We start from the raw sequence: 10,007 nt of genomic DNA on the forward strand, positions 1-10,007 counted from the left end.
AACTTGTGCATGAGAGAATGGGGGGTGGTACCTGCAAAGACACTCTGATGCCAAAGTCAGCAAGGAGTAAGACAGGTCTAGAGAGTATTGGGCTTATGAAATACCTGAGAGGTGTCAGTGTATTTATAGTGGTGAACCCATAACCACCGTTGAAGTAGTTCCGCCATTTAAGGTGGATAACCGTCCCTTTATCTTAGGGAGGTTGAGATATGGCTCCTGGAAGTGGGTGGAGAGATTTTAGGGGCAGTTACTCATTTGAATGAGTGGTTATCTGCCAGCTAATCTTCGTCCCTGACTTCTTTAGGATAAGTCGTGGTAAGAACCGACTTCGTAGGGAGGAGGTCGGTACAGGGCGAGGCTCAACCCTTTGGATTGGGCCTTTCATTTGGACCTGGGCCTTATCGTTGGGCCAGGGTTTGAACAGTGCCCCTACTCGAGCCCAATTTCTTTTAAGACTTGGGTTCGAGTATTCTACTCGGGATCGTGGTCGACTTGTGAGGGAACCGACGTGATCGTCCGCAACCGACGTGACTTTTCGTGACTTTTGATTTTCACAATTACGTCTAATCAAACGTCGCGTCCGTTAGGGGTTTGCGTAGGTATTAATTACCTTGGTAACAGTGCATTCATTAATGACCGCTTCCATTTTTACCATTATGCCCCTAACGTGCTTATAAATGTTTTTCCTTTCTTTCGTTGTTTCGTTTCTTCGATTTTTCAAATTTTCTTCTCATCTGTGGAGCATTTTCATATCTGTTCGTGGAACACTTTCGTTGAAGGCTTCTATCTTCCTCTACCCCTTTTCAGGCAAAGGTTGGTTCTCTCTTCTCTTCTTTTACTAAGTGCTTCTATATGCATGCTTTTTATTTTTGTTTTAGAAAGAGAGAAGGTGACGTCGTAGGCTGCTTAATTCCATGCCCCCTTAGGAACTCTCGTTTTTTATTCTTTTTTCTTTTTTCTTTGTAGGTTTTCATCGTATCTTTAGGAAAAATGTCTTCTGTAGAAGTACTTGCTCAATGGGTTGATGTTACGGTCTTGGGGGAGGAACCCTTGGTCGATACCGAATTTATCACCCACCTTCGCACTCACCATCGAATTCGTAACTCTGAGGAGGACGAGCCAAAGTATGAATTGGTGGTCCTGGGTCTGGAAGACCGGGTTTGTTTCGGGAGGGACACTGAGGAGGTCCCTCATTTTTTCTATATGTATGAGAGTATGATTACCCGTTTGGGTATTTTTCTTCCATTTTCTGATTTTGAAATAGCTTTTTTACGTCACTGCCGAGTTACTCCCACTCAACTTCACCCCAATTCCTGAGGTTTTCTGAAAATTTATCAATTTGTCAGCCATGCCTTAGACTTTTCGACTTCTTTGAGGATTTTCTTTTTTTTTTCCACATGACCAAGCCCTTCAGTGGGCAAAATAACAAGCAGCAGTGGGTGTCCTTCCGAGCTATACAAGGTCGGAGGGTCTTCACCCTTTTTGATGAATCCTTCCATGACTTTAAAAATTACTTTTTCAAAGTTCAAGCCGTAGAGGGTCACCACCCCTTTTTCTTGGATGAGAATTCTTCTCCTCGCTTTCCTCTGTACTGGTTAGAGGCCTCCCCCTATGAGAAATATGGTTTGGACGACCTGGATGAGGTGGAGGCGGCCGTTGTGGGGTTCCTCCGAGAAGTGTGGGGGAGGGCCCCATATTTGGATACCAAAAAATTTCTCCAGGGGTCACCGACCTTTGTCCAGACACAACTAGGTAGCTTTTTTTATTGATCTACTTTATTTCTGACTTGTTTTTACCGACTTGTTTCGCTGACTTTTTGGCTACTAATTGTTTTCTTACAGAGATGGCGAAGAAGAATTCCAGTGAGTCTTACCAGAGAGTCCAGGAGGCCAAGGCGAGATCTCGCGCCAAGACCGGCGGTGCCAAGGTAACTAGCTCCTCTCTTCCTCCTCCTCCTCCTTCTCAAAATTTGGGGACCCCTTTCTCGACCTATCGTTATTTCCTCCTCGGCTTTTTCTCAGCCGCCCCCTCCCCCCCCGACCTTCTCCTGAGCCAGAGAAGAAGAATCGTAAGACTTTAGAGTCTAGCTCTTCTTTTGAAGGTGAAGCTAAGGTGGATGCTCCTGCGTTTATCCGAAAATACATCTATCATCATACCCGTATAGGTATGGATGATGTTTCTATCCGGAACCACCTCACTATTCTGGCTCAGGAGAGTGTCAGGGCGGCGACGGTGTGCACCAAGTTTCTTGATATTTTTGAGAATGCTCCTCTTAGCACTCTGGGTTCAACCTCGAGGGTTGAAGAGTTGGAGGAAAGGCTTCTCATATATCAGAAAAATGACAAGGAGTTGAAGGAGGAGGTCGCTAAGTTAAAGGAGGAGAGGGATGGTCTTCGGGAGAAGGAGAGTAAGTTACAAGCCCAATGCAATATGGAGGAGGGCTTGAGGAAGAAGGCGCAGGAGAGTTATTCAAGCTTGTTCAAGGACCTCGTGGAGGTGAGGAAGGACTTGTTGAATTCTCGGAATGCTTACGCCGAGTTGGAGGACTCTATTGCTGAAGGAGCCGAGGAGGTCTGGAGGATTTTTAAGGAGCAGGTCGGGGTCCTTGCTCCCGACCTGGATCTCTCTCCTTTAGATCCTGACAAGGTTGTCATTGATGGTGCCATAGTTTCTCTTCCTGCTCCCGAGGTTGTCTCTGAGTCAGATTTGAAGACTCGGGGGCAGAGAATCATTGAGTCCCCTCCTCGTTCCAAGGATGCTCCGAGTTCCTCTTCTCCGTCTCCTATGGATACTTCTCTCCCTGGATCTGATGGCGCTCTGGCTGCTCTTCCCGACTCTGGTGGTGATCCGACTATTCCTGGTGATGATGTTTAAACAATTTGTTGGCTATATGGGGCCCGGCCTGTGGGTCCCCTCTTTTTTAAACTCTTTTTATATTTGTTGTGGTAGTGGTATGCTGACATTACTTTTGGCCTTTTAAGGCCGTAAACAAAATATTTATAAATATCCCCCTTTTTTGGATAAAGGTTCCCCTTTTTTGGATAAGGGTTTAAGTTACCTTTTATGTGCATGCTTTTTTATTTTTGACACTTTGGAAGATTTCTGTGACATTTTCTTTAAAAACCTTTTTCTTTGACTTGTCTGTCATTTTTGAGCTTTTTTGCTCTAAGTACTTAGGACAGTCTTTTGGCCTTTTAATAGGTTTTTCTATCTCTTTTTCACTATTCCTTATACTCAACTTTGTGGTTTATTGAGTTTCTATGACTTAGGTTATTTTTGCAATACGTTTTTTCTTCTACTCGGTTTTTCATTTCGACTTATGAGTCGAAGTGTTTTCCGAGTATTTCTACTCGGTTGTTCGTTTCGACTTATGAGTCGGAGTGTTTCCGAGTTTCTCACGATCAACTTTTATAACCTCTTTACACCGACTTGTACCTCATCGTTTTATCCTGACGACCATCTCGGTCGGTTCATGGGATTTTCACTCTTTGTCAAACTTAAGTCGGCGCGTTTCGTAGAAAGAAAGAGAAAAAAAGAGAAGGAATTTATAAGAGATATTGTAAAAGATCTTTATTTATTTGGGAAGGTACTTTACTGCTACTAAGGGCTTTTGATAGTCTATTTTCCCTTAGCCTCTACTATGATGCCTCGTTAAAAATCCTTCTTCAGAAAAAACCCATTGATTTTTGGGAAAAAATCGTGAAGTTGGGAAAAGAGTACATCAGGGAGTAGAGTTTACTTTTAACTATAGTACCTTTTCAAGTTACAAGCATGCCACGACCTTGGTAACTCGGTGCCGTTTAGGTCGGTCACCTTATAATAACCTTTTCCTAAGACCTCACTAATTTTGTATGGTCCCTTCCAATTAGCAACGAGTTTTTCTTCCCCCGATTTATTGACTCCAATGTCGTTTCTGATCAAGACCAAGTCGTTTGGGGTGAAGCTTCTTTGAATGACTTTTTTGTTGTACCTGGTAGTCATCCTTTGTTTCAATGCTGCTTCTCTTATCTGGGCTTGTTCTCGGACTTCGGGGAGCAGTTCAAGCTCCTCTTTGTGCCCTTATATGATTCCGATCTCATCGTGGAGAATCACCCTTGGACTTTGTTCGCTGATTTCTACTAGTATCATGGCTTCTACGCCGTAGACGAGTCAGAAGAGCGTTTCCCCAGTGGCAGATTGTGGCGTCATCCGGTAAGCCCATAACACTTGTGGGAGCTCCTCAGCCCAGGCTCCTTTTGCATCTTGTAGTCTTTTCTTTAGTCCTGCCAGTATGACTTTGTTGGCTGCCTCGGCTTGTCCATTTGCTTGTGGATGTTCCACCAAGGTGAACTAGTGTTTGATCTTCATACTGGCCACCAAGCTTCTGAAGGTAGAGTCGGTGAACTGGGTTCCATTATCTGTGGTAATGGAATATGGTATCCCATACATTGTGATGATATTTTTGTAGAGGAACCTCCGACTTCTCTGGGCTGTGATGGTGGCTAATGGTTCTGCTTCTATCCACTTTGTGAAGTAGTCTATTCCCACAATCAAGTATTTGACTTGTCTTGGGGCCTGGGGAAAAGGACCTAACAGATCCATCCCCCATTTTGCAAAGGGTCATGGAGAAGTTATACTGATTAGCTCCTCGGGGGGAGCCACGTGGAAATTTGCGTGCATTTGGCATGGTTGGCACTTTTTCACAAATTCTGTGGCATCTTTCTGCAAGGTCGGCCAGTAGAATCTAGCTCGGATTACTTTCCTGGCTAGCGACCTGGCTCCGAGATGGTTTCTGTAGATCCCATTATGAACCTCCTCTAATACTTCAGTGGTCCTTGAGGCCGGTACGCACTTCAGCAATGGTGTTGATATTCCTCTTTTATAAAGAATATTTTTCACCAGAGTGTAATGTTGTGCTTCCCTCCAGATTTTCTTAATCTCTTTTTTCTCTTTGGGGAGGATGTCGAATTTTAGGTATTCGACCAAGGAATTCATCCATCCGAGGTTTAGCCCAGTAACCTCTAGGACATCTCGTTTGTCCTCTACTTTTACCACAGAGGGTTCTTGGAGAGTTTCCTGGATCAAGCTTCTATTATTCCCTCCTAGCTTGGTACTTGCTAACTTGGATAGGGTGTCTGCTCTACTATTGAGATCCCGGGCTATGTGCTTAACCTTGGTTTCCGCAAAGTGCTCGAGGTGCTCCAGAGTTCTTTCCAAGTATCTTCTCATGTTCGGATCTTTAGCCTGATACTCTCCATTTATCTGGGAGGTCACCACTTGAGAGTCGCTGTATATCATCACTTTTGTTACACCGACTTCTTCTGCCAGCTTCAATCCTGCAATCAGGGCTTCATATTCTGCCTGATTATTTGAAGCTGAGAATTCAAATTTGAGGGATACCTTTATTTGGGTTCCCCTTTCGTCGGCCAGTATTATGCCTGCACTGCTTCCTGTCTTGTTTGAGGATCCATCTACGTAAAGTTCCCATGCAGTTGGCTTCTCTTGATCTCCCGCGTATTCTGCTATGAAGTCGGTGAGGCATTGGGCTTTGATCGCTGTCCGAGTTTCATACTTTAAGTCAAACTCGGAGAGCTCTATTGCCCATTGAACCATTCTCCCTGCAATATCTGTCTTTTGGAGGATTTGCTTCATGGGTTGGTTCGTTCGGACTCTTATCGTATGAGCTTGAAAGTAAGGCCGTAGCCTCCGTGAGGCTATTACTAAGGAGTAAGCAAATTTCTCTAATTTGTGGTACCTTAGTTCGGGGCCTTGTAGAACTTTGCTGATGAAGTACACTGGATATTGTCCGACCTCGTCCTCCCTTATCAGGGCTGATGCGACAGCTTTGTCTGCTACGGACAAATATAGGACGAGATCTTCCCCGACTAGAGGTCGGGTCAGGATCGGCGGTTGGCTCAAGAATCTTTTGAACTCTTGGAACGCTCCTTCACATTCTGGAGTCCATTCAAACTGGCATCCCTTTCTTAGTAAAGAAAATAGTGGAAGGGATTTGAGTGCTGACCCTGCCAAGAACCTGGAGAGGGCTACTAGTCGGCCATTCAATTGTTGGACCTCTCTTAGGCAAGTCGGGCTCTTCATTTCAAGGATGGCTTTACACTTATCGGGATTGGCTTCAATCCCTCTTTGCGTTAGCATAAACCCTATGAATTTTCCGGCCTCCACTGCGAAGGTACACTTTGCGGGATTTAGCCTCATCCCGTGCAACCTTATGGTGTCGAAGACTTGCGAGAGGTCTGTCAAGAGATCAGCTTCTTCCTTAGTTTTCACTAGCATGTCGTCTACGTAGACTTCCATTAAGCTCCCGAGGTGGGGGGCGAACACCTTGTTCACCAGCCTTTGGTATGTGGCCTTTGCATTTTTTAGTCCAAATGGCATGACCACGTAGCAAAAATTTGCTCGGGGCGTGATGAACGATGTTTTCTCTTGGTCTGGCTCATACATAGGGATTTGATTATATCCCGAGTAGACATCCATGAACGACAAGTATTGATACCCCGAGCTAGAGTCTACTAGAGTATCAATACTTGGGAGTGGATAAGGGTCTTTGGGACACGCCTTATTTAAGTCAGTGTAGTCGACACACATCCTCCATTGGCCGTTTTGCTTCTTGACTAGCACTACATTTGCTAGCCATGTTGGATATTTGACTTCTCTGATGAAGCCGGCTTCTAGGAGTGCCTGTATTTGCTCTTCCACCACTAGGGCTCGTTCCGGGCCGAGCTTGCGCCTTCGCTGTTGTACAGGTCGGGATCCTGGATACACCGAGAGCTTGTGGGACATAAGCTCGGGATCTATCCCAGGCATGTCGGAGGCTTTCCAGGCAAAGAGGTCAGAATTGTCTCTTAGGAGCTTAGTCAACCCTTGCTTCAGGGTTTCCCCTAGGTTGGCTCCTATGTTGATGTTTTTCCCTTCCTCTTTGCCGACCTGTATTTCCTCGGTTTTTCCTCCTGGCTGTGGTCGCAACTTTCCTTTGGCCCTTGCACCGCCGAGCTCTATGGTGTGAACCTCTTTACTTTTTCCCCTCAGGTTCAAGCTTTCATTATAGCATTTTCCTGCCAATTTCTGGTCTCCTCGCACCGTTGCTACCCCCGCTGTTGTCGGGAATTTCATGCAGAGATGGGGGGCGGATACCACCGCTCCGAGTCGATTTAGGGTAGCTCTTCCGATTAGGGCATTATATGCTGACCCTACGTCGATGACTATGAAGTCTATACTCAGAGTTTTGGATTTTTCCCCCTTTCTAAAGGTAGTATGAAGGGGTAAGAATCCCAATGGCTTTATTGGCGTGTCGCCTAGCCCGTATAAGGTGTCGGGGTAGGCTCTTAGCTCCTTCTCGTCTAACCCTAGCTTGTCAAACGCGGGTTTGAAAAGGATGTCCGCCGAGCTTCCTTGATCTACTAGAGTTCTGTGGAGATGGGCATTGGCCAGGATCATAGTTATCACCACTAGATCATCGTGTCCAGGGATTACTCCTTGTCCATCTTCCTTTGTGAATGAGATGGTAGGAAGGTCGGGTGACTCGCTTCCGACCTGGTAGACTCGCTTGAGATGTCTTTTGCAAGAGGACTTGGTGATCCCCCCTCCCGCGAATCCGCCTGAGATCATATGTATATGTCTCTCCGGAGTCTGCGTTGGTGGGTCTCTTCTGTCCGCGTCATCTCGCTTTCTCTTTCCATGGTTGTCCGACCTCTCCATGAGATATCTGTCAAGTCGGCCTTCTCTGGCCAGCTTTTCTATCACATTCTTGAGGTCGTAACAGTCGTTTGTTGAGTGACCATATCTTTTATGGTACTCGTAGTAATCGCTGCGACTCCCCCCTTTCTTATTCTTGATGGGTCTGAGAGGCGGCAGCCTTTCAGTATTGCAAATTTCTCTATATACGTCCACTACGAAAACCTTTAGAGGAGTATAAGAGTGATATTTTCTAGGTCTGTCGAGACCGAGGTCTTCTTTCTTCTTGGGCTCCCTCTCTCTATCTTTTATCGAGGGGAGGTGCCCAGGTCGTCAGCTCGACTCTCTCAGTTTGGCGTTTTGCTCCATGTTGATGTACTTCTCAACTCTTTCTTGTACATCACTCAAGGAGGTGGGGTGCCTTTTTGATATGGACTGTGAGAAAGGACCTTCTCTAAGCCCATTTACCAACCCCATAATGACTGCCTCGGTGGGCAGGTCTTGAATCTCTAAGCATGCTTTGTTGAACCTTTCCATATAATCCCGTAGAGGTTCTCTGACCTCCTGTTTTATTCCCAGGAGGCTCGGTGCATGCTTTACTTTATCTTTCTGAATGGAGAACCGCATTAGGAACTTTCTCGAGAGGTCTTCAAAGCTGGTGACCGACCTTGGAGGGAGGCTATCAAACCACTTCATCGCTGCTTTCGATAAGGTGGTCGGGAAAGCTTTGCAGCATGTTGCATCAGAAGCGTCAGCCAGATACATCCGACTTTTAAAATTGCTTAAGTGATGCTTTGGATCTGTGGTTCCATCATAGAGGTCCATATCAGGACTTTTAAAGTTTCTCGGAACTTTTGCCCTCATTATGTCCTCACTAAAGGGGTCCTCCCCTCCTGGGGGTGACTCTTCTTGGTCGTCGTGGGAGTTCCGACTTTTGAGGGAGGATTCTAACTTTAAGAGTTTTTCTTCTAACTCTTTTCGTCGTTCCATCTCCTCTCTTAAGTGCTTTTCTATTTCCCTTTGTCGCTCCAGCTCCTGTTCCAGTTGTTCCAAGCGATCTTGGTGGCCATGGAATAGCCCCATTAGTTCAGTTGTATGGGGTGGTCCATCCTTTTCCGATTCACGCCCCTCGGAGGAGTTTATCTTCGGATTTTTAAATCCGGAGGTGCCTTCCCTATGTTGATTGTTGGTTCCCTGGTAAAGGGTTAGGTTTGCGTCATTGTTTCCGGTATCTGGATTTCCTTGCTCAGAATCAGACGCTGTATGTCCATCTTCTGGTGAGTTGTCCGCCATTACTGGTTGATCTCTCGGGTCCCGGCAACGGCGTCAATGTTACGGTGGGTAACCGGAGATTAATGGGTTGGACAAGTTTGGTTGGTCCGATCGTTTGAACGATGAAACGTCAAAGTGGGTTTGTGATCCAAGGCCCCCGTCCGACTTATGCATGAGAGAATGGGGGGTGGTACCTGCAAAGACACTCCGATGCCAAAGTCAACAAGGAGTAAGACAGGTCTAGAGAGTATTGGGCTTATGAAATACCTGAGAGGTGTCAGTGTATTTATAGTGGTGAACTCATAACCACCGTTGAAGTAGTTCCGCCATTTAAGGTGGATAACCGTCCCTTTATCTTAGGGAGGTTGAGATATGGCTCCTGGAAGTGGATGGAGAGATTTTAGGGGTAGTTACTCATTTGAATGAGTGGTTATCTGCCAGCTAATCTTCGTCCCCGACTTCTTTAGGATAAGTCGTGGTAAGAACCGACTTCGTAGGGAGGAGGTCGGTATAGGGCGAGGCTTAACCCTTTGGATTGGGCTTTTCATTTGAACCTGGACCTTATCGTTGGGTCAGGGTATGAACAACGTCATCATCAAATTTTTAATTATACATAAAAATTTTTATTTAAATTAATAATATAAATACAAATAAAATATTGTGATATAATATTATATTTATATATTATTAAAACAAATTTAATATTTATATAAATAAAAGTATTAAATTATCGATTAATGATTTGAATTCGAATTCACAATTTTACCTTATCAAATTGAATAAAATTAAATACTCGTAAATAAGGTGTATGTTGCCACCTTTGCTTATGATTAAGCAAAGAAACAAGGTCAAAGAATTAAGGAACTATATATACATATGAATATGATGAATTCTTTAACCGCATGCCACTATTTCTTGGATTCCTTGGGAGGTGATTTTGAGCTAAGGGACAAACAATACAACCTAAAAGAAACTTTGTCCGCTGAATTCACGCAATGATGGCGACCCATGCGACAACATCATTAAATATGATGAGAAATGGAAACAAAAATATTCAATTTTTT

This window comes from Arachis stenosperma, chromosome 8 (assembly GCF_014773155.1).
Source record: "Arachis stenosperma cultivar V10309 chromosome 8, arast.V10309.gnm1.PFL2, whole genome shotgun sequence".
Lineage (NCBI taxonomy): Eukaryota > Viridiplantae > Streptophyta > Magnoliopsida > Fabales > Fabaceae > Arachis > Arachis stenosperma.